The 5,894-nt window shown below is 42.9% G+C and overlaps 1 non-coding gene across 1 annotated transcript; it reads right to left on the reverse strand.

Moving 5' to 3' along the window:
* Positions 1-1,248: 1,248 nt before the first annotated feature.
* Positions 1,249-1,410, reverse strand: LOC140703342 (U1 spliceosomal RNA). Its single transcript, XR_012082778.2, has one exon. It is a non-coding gene; the product is annotated as a U1 spliceosomal RNA (small nuclear RNA).
* Between the last annotated feature and the right edge of the window lie 4,484 nt (positions 1,411-5,894).

The raw sequence follows: 5,894 nt of genomic DNA on the forward strand, positions 1-5,894 counted from the left end.
TGGACTACACAGCTTTGTTCTTGGAGAGAGGATTGGTGAGAGGACTACCACGACAGCCACCCCCAGCGGCCCAACATCTGCTGACCCAGGTGACTGCCTCGCTCTGCCAGGTGATAGGGTCAGTCCTAAAGTACTCCAGCCTTTAAGTAAGTGCAAAGCATAGTGGGTATGGATGCTGTGGACTCTTCACTCTTATAAAAGTGTTTCTTATTCCTGGAGTTCAGCACAGTTTCCTCATTCTCTGCTGTTGAGATGGTTCTCTGGAATGCCAGTTTTTGTATCCTTTTATCCTCTGGGCATTAATGCTATTTTCCAGCTTTTGACAGCTTCCCAGTTTAGGACAACATGTTTCATTATTGAGAGGGAAGTAAGTAACTTTTCAGTGTGTTAATTTCATGTGTAAGAGCTCAGAAAGGTTTGTTTATGAAGAAGGCAACTTTTGAGAACCTGCTCAAAAATACCTTCAGTTACATCTTTGAATGAGATAAAGACACACTTTGTCCACCAATGGGAGGTCAGCTTCCCTTCTTTCTAACACAAGTGTCAGCTGAACCTTCTGTGAATAGATGTTGCATAGAAGTAGCTTTACTGAGTTGCTCACATCCTTTGTGTGGCTACCTTTGCCTCACTTAAGAGAAATAATAGGCCACAGTTGGCAGAAAGAGCTGTTTTGATGGGTCAAGGTACAACTTTGAAACTGTTGCTTCACAGCTTGCACACATACACACCATTTCCAAGAGGTGAGACCAAGTCTCAACCCGGATTCAGTTTCTTTAAAAAAATACAGTGGTGCCTCGCAAGACGATGAATCCGCAAGACGATAGGTTTTTGTGATTGCTGTGGCACTTCGCAAGACTGATGTTTTCTATGGAGGATTTTCACAAGACTATGTTTTGGTCTATGCTTCACAAGACAGTTTTTTTTTTTTAGACCAATGCTTTGCAAGATAGTTTTCCCTCATTGGAACACATTAATTCCACAAGACCTACTTTTTTATCCCAAAAAAGTAGGGGAGAAAGTGTATGCTGTTGGCTTTCCAGGATCTGCATCCTGGAAAGCCAACAGCATACACTTTTCCCCCCACTTTTTTGGGATAAAAAAAGTAGGTCTTATTGAATTAATGTTTTCCAATGGGGGGGGGGGAAACCATCTTACAAAGCATCACCAATGGGGCAATGGCTGCAAATTTAAATGATAGGATTGTGAAAATAGCCAGGAACCACAAAGGATAAAGAAACTCTAAAAACACCAGGGAAATCACAAATGCAATCCCCCATTAACACAAATTGCAGCTGTGTTGCCCATATTTGGGGAAATCATAGGGATCAGCATACCCAAAGTACAATAGATGAGCCTTACCCTAGAAAAACCATTTTCATGACCATGGTATTTCCCCTGCAAGGTATGAGTTGGAATGGCCCTTTCATCTCCTACCCCCTTCTGTCCCCTGACCCCCGAAGGCATGGTGACCCCCTGGCTGCACCTCCTCCTCAGTACAGGGCTGCACAGCCCCAGTCTTGCCAGAGGCCAAGAGAGCTCAGTGTTTTGGGGTGCCCTGCGGGACCCCCATCAGGGGCTAGATGTTCCTCCCACAATCCTCTAGTGCACATTATGCTAATACCTGTGCACTAGAGGATTGTGGGAGGAACACCTAGCCCCTGATGGGTGTACTGCAGTGCACCCCAAAACACTGCGGTGCTCTCATGGCCTCTGGCAGGACTGGGGCTGTGCAGACCTGTACTGAGCAGGAGGTGCAGCCAGGGTCACCATGCCTTGGAGGGACAGGGCACAGAGGGGGTAGGAGGTGCAAGGGCCACTCCAACTCATACCTTGCAGGGGAAAGGTGAGGGGATTGCTTTTTCTCAATATGGTAGATTTCATTGCCTTCGTATGGAAAACTGTGTTTTGCAAGACAATGTTTTCTATGGACAATTTTTGCAAGACTGATTTTTTCCCCATTGGACCGCATTAAATAGATTTTAATGCAATCCAATGGGGAATTGCATTTCAAAAGAAGATGTTTTCGCAAGACAGCGATTTCTCCGGAATAAATTAAAATCGTCTTGCGAGACACTACTGTAGACTTTTTATTCCTGTGATGCATTATTTACATAGACAGATTAAGTATAAAATTAATACTTTATGAATTTTATAAAGTATGAAGCTTTAACACCCTCAACAAATTCTTGTTTTCTATCAGATACACGTAGGAATCCATAGAATTATGGAACTTAATACCAAGAGCAAAATTAGCTGTCCACCTCATACTCATATTCTGTTCCTTCCAGGACTGACAATCACACAGACAGAGGGACTTGCCTGTATTGTTCTCACTCCAGACCTGGTGCATTGCTTAAGGAAAAGGAAGGAAAAGTGAGTGAACTCTGCCTATCAGTTCTACCTTCCTGGCTGATCTTATTAAAACACATCAACCGCATTTTACTGGCCACCAACTGTCTATTTTCAGGCCTTTGAGAGGTTTCCAAGCATGTATATGGATAGCTTTCCTTGCAAAATTTTTAGAAGCAATCATGTACATAGTTAAGCTAGTGGGGGGTCATCTATTGACCCATGACAACACCCTGTGTTTCACTAACATATAATCCCTAGAAGAAGCCAATGCCCATGTAAAATGAACTCTGGGGCGAAGACATCCCTTCCTGTGTCAGACATCAGAGGGCAATTCACAAATTGCTCAGTACTAGACAACTCACTGCTGGACACATGCAAACTGGTTTCCTCCAAGATCCCATGTGACTGAGGCAACGTCAAGTGACATGGTGGCTGACACTGACAGCTGTTTTGCTTGGGGTGACCCTTCCACACACACAAGCAACTGCTGCTTGCTGAAGTCTCCAACCAAAGAGAATGCATTCAAAATGCCATCTGCTTCTCTGAGCCAAATGTGGACCAACGACAGACATTAGGCCCAGACTTGGTTTCAGTAAAAACCCTCATTTATGGGCAGTGGGAAATATTAATAAAGAGGCCCTTTAAGCCAGTGGTCCCTAACCTTTTCTGAACCGCGGACCTGTGGGGGGGGAGGAATCTGTGCGTGGGGGAGCAACCCCCTGCACTCACGGGAGAGCAAGATGTGTGTGGGTGGGGCACCCATGTGTGTTGGTGGGTGGGCCGTGTGTGCAGGTGGGCATGCGGGGGGGGGGGAGATCTGTCTCCACAGCCCGTTCCTGCCAAGGCCATGGACTGGCACCAGGCCATGGACTGGCACCAGGCCACGGACTGGGGGTTGGGGACTCCTGCTTTAAGCTTTGTGGAAAGTATATCTCAGCACTAGCTACTTAAGTTATTTTAGCTCCAAAATTCCTGTCCTGTTTCCCAGTTTTCTCTGTACCATGTTTCCCAATACCCTGAGATGGGTCTCTAGGATTAATGTAGCATGGGAATAAATGCAGTTATGTATGTTCAGATCTGAACTCCATAGCCACTGCTGCTCAGAAACAGAAATGGTCCCAAAGTGGCTTGACATCATAAAATCAAATACAGGATATAAGCCACAGTGTAGAGCAACAACTAAAACCAAGGCTGTAACTTTCCAAAATATAAAAGCAGCAGGCGTGCATGTACAGCTGCTGTATAAAAAGCAGACCAACCAGAGTCTCCTGGGGAGAGGAAGGGAAGAGGAAATGCACAGTACGTTTGTAGGCAGTAAAAAAATATATGAACCACACCCCGTAGGGTTACTCATCCCTGTAGTGTCAGCCAAAAGTTATAGACTGTTGCTTATTTCATCACTGCTTAGAAAGTGTCTGTTTTTAACATTCTGCACAGAACCTAGCTGTGATTGGATACGTATGTTCATGGACTATATGGTGTAAAATATGATGTAGGACATGTCATACTGTAGCATTTGCAGACTCCCCAAGCTATTGCAGATTTTAGGTTTTAAAAAGTAAGAAATAAATAAATTGAACCAAAAAAGAAAAAAAATTTAAAGACAGAAAAAATACAATGTACATGAATGGTAAATACAATAATGTTAGTATTCACTATAAACCACCAATATAAATTTGCAATATGAATATAGTTGTAACCATCAATGCATGCATCTCTAGTTAAGCATATAAATCAATGTAGGACTTCCAGATGTCCAAGTAAATGTCGTCATAAAACTGGTGTCTGTACAATTCTTGTTCAAATCTAGCTTCTGCCAACAGATCCTCCACCCGTTGTGTAGCAGATGGTGGATGTTTAGTCTTCCACATTCAGAGTGTAAGTTTCTTAGCTACTGTAAGGGCTTGTAAGGTCCAGTTTCATGGCCCCTTTGTTGGACCCCACAGGACAGGGATATTTAACCCTGCTTATTTTTAATCTAAAATAATTTAATTACATCTTTAAATTAGAGATTGAATTTGGATGATGTTAAAGAAGTGGGGAAGCATGAGCGTTTCTCAACTATCAAAAGGGGGATAGTTATGATGTCATAAAGTTTGGAAAGAAATGTAATAGACAGTAAGCTGCTCTTGGTATCTCTAAAAGTCTTTCTTGTCTCTTCTGTTCCTGTCCAATCACTGGTCAAATATAAGCTTCCACAAGAATTATGACTTGGTGACACTGTTCAAAATCCAACACAGCACTGGCCCTAGAGTACCAGCATATGACATGATTCCTTTCCCTCGCCCCCCCCCACAGAGATTTTGGACCATATTTTAGGGTTCCACAGGAGTTGCAGTGAGAAGGGGAGGCTGCATCCAGTTCTCCTGTTCAGTCATTGAAGTGCAGCCTTGGTAACTGTCCATAGGAAACATGACTGAACAAAATAAGAATGTGATTCCATTATTTTGAATTGGGCTTACAATGGTTTTCCCAACATCATGATCATCATCTTAGAACTGCAGAGCTGGAAGGAACCCTATGGATCATCATGGCCATCCCCTGTGAGGGAGGTACAGTGGGGAATCAAACTCCCAACCTCTGGCTCTGCAGCCAAATACCTAAACCAATGAAAAGAAAACCAACTATCACTATGGTTTTGATATGACCGAAGAGAACCACTGTTCCTGCAAAGAGGATCCTTTTGAGGATGGAAATGCAGGCAGTGTGGTTTTAATACATCAATTATGAAATGATTTAGACATGCATGTGGTTGTAGAGGAATACTGGGCTATTTGACAACGTTTAAGTTCTGCCTAAAGGTGTTTAAGATAGATAAAAATCTGTATCTGCAAGAAAAGATAATCACATTTCCCAATTTAAAGTTTGATGTTCTTTAGTTCCCCAAAACAATTATAAGAATATACATCCCATCCTTCAAATAGATTTCTAGATTATCTTATGCTACCAACGGGGTAGCATAGCAAAGGATCCTATAGATTATCAAGTCCAACCCCTGTCAAGCAGGCACAGTCGGGAATCAAACTCCCAACCTCTGCAGCCAGATACCTAAACCAATGAGTTATCCAGCAGTTCATTGGGTCACTAGAAATTACTCCCAAGGAAAGAAGCAGACTAGAATTAGAGCCTTTACATATGATGGGTGGCACCCCTTGAATCTAATAAAGACAACCTGCTTTACAAACACTGGAGACATCTTTTCCCCTGACCTCGCTGTAGGCAAATTATTTTATTCCATGCATGAGAATGTTACAAGAATGTAGGCATTAATTTCTTGATGTACTCTATGTCAGCCAAGGTCGAGGCAGACAAAAGGGACAGGACAAAGAAGGTGGAATTGTGTTTCTTTCCCCTCCACCCTAAGATCCAAGGCAAGAAGGTTCTCTGCTGAGCTTGCTGCCTCCCGTTCCTCAGTTATAAAGTTGTTCAAAAGATATGATTAGCCTTCCATTCCAACAAGAAAACAATTTCTCTGTTATGCTTAGGCGGTGGTTATAGTTTTGCTATGCTTTTAATTCATATAGTTTCAAACCTTTGTGAAC

The sequence above is a fragment of the Pogona vitticeps genome, chromosome 1 (genome assembly GCF_051106095.1).
Source record: "Pogona vitticeps strain Pit_001003342236 chromosome 1, PviZW2.1, whole genome shotgun sequence".
Classification (NCBI taxonomy): Eukaryota; Metazoa; Chordata; class Lepidosauria; order Squamata; family Agamidae; genus Pogona; species Pogona vitticeps.